The sequence below is a fragment of the Camelina sativa genome, unplaced genomic scaffold, assembly GCF_000633955.1.
Source record: "Camelina sativa cultivar DH55 unplaced genomic scaffold, Cs unpScaffold00903, whole genome shotgun sequence".
NCBI classification, from domain to species: Eukaryota; Viridiplantae; Streptophyta; class Magnoliopsida; order Brassicales; family Brassicaceae; genus Camelina; species Camelina sativa.
The window spans coordinates 4,922-6,331 of NW_010922028.1; positions in this window are offsets into that span (position 1 = coordinate 4,922).

Here is a 1,410-nt window from a genome sequence, read left to right on the forward strand (position 1 = left end):
TCAAACATAAAGAAAAATACTCATCTTATTAATCTCAAAAATGTCATAATCGTTACAATCTCAACGAAATTACATCAGAAAAAGCAAAAATACAACAACCATAGCCATCAACCCGCATCCTGAGCACCACCTCATCTTGATACTTAGTCGCACAACCAACCACCCCTAAGCGACCAAATATCAAGAGAGATGGGCTGGAATACTCCGTACCCGCTCCAGCCACGGACTACAACTCGGACCCGGCTAGACAAGCTCAAGTCGCGGTCTGCTTCTCAAACCACTTCTTAAACCTTGCCTTCATCCTCGCCTCGGGCTCCCAAGTCTGCTCCTCTACTCCGTCACAGTCCCACAGGACTCTCATCAAAGGAATCTTCTTCTTCCGAAGTTCCTTGACTCTCCTCTCGAGCACCCTCACTGGTCTCGCCTCTAAAGTCATGTTAGGCTGAAGATCCTCAGGAATCTTAGCCAACAACTGATCACCCTCGTGAAGACACTTCCTCAGCATCGACACATGAAATACCTTGTGGAACGCACGCATAACCTCAGGCAACTCCAAACGGTATGCCACTGGTCCCACCCGCTCAACCACTCTGAACGGACCCATGTACCTCGGACTAAACTTAGTCTCTGTCAATGACCTGTTCGGACCCCGCAACATGGCCATCTTGAGGTACACTCTATCACCAACCTGAAACTCAAGATCCTTTCTCCTCTTATCAGCATAGCTCTTCTGCCGATCCTGAGCCTCCTTCATGTTCAGCCTCAAAACCCGAATCTTCTCCGAGGTCTCCTGAACAAAATTTGCACCAAATATGCTCCTCTCCCCCCCCCACCTGAGTCCAACATAATGGTGTACGACACGGCCTCCCATACAAGGCCTCATAAGGAGCCATCCCAATACTAGTCTGGTAGCTGTTGTTATAAGCAAACTCCACCAAGCTCAAGTGATCTTCCCAATGACCACCCCAATCCAGTACACACATCCTCAATAAATCCTCCAAAATCTGGATCGTCCTCTCTGACTGACCGTCCGTCTGAGGATGATAGGCTGTACTCATATGCACCTTCGTGCCCAACTCTGCCTGAAACGCCCTCCAGAACACCGAAGTGAACTTGGAATCTCTATCAGACACAATACTAACAGGCACACCATGCAATCTGACTATCTCCCTCACATACTTCTTGGCCAAAACCGCTGCTCCATCAGTTTTCTTGATGGCCAGAAAATGTGCAGACTTAGTCAAACGGTCCACAATGACCCAAATAGCATCAAACGTCCTCGACACAGGTAAACCTACCACGAAGTCCATCGTGATCAAATCCCACTTCCACTCTGGAATGGGTAAACTCTGTAACAAACCACCAGGAACCTGATGCTCCGCCTTCACCAGCTGGCAAGTATCACACTTC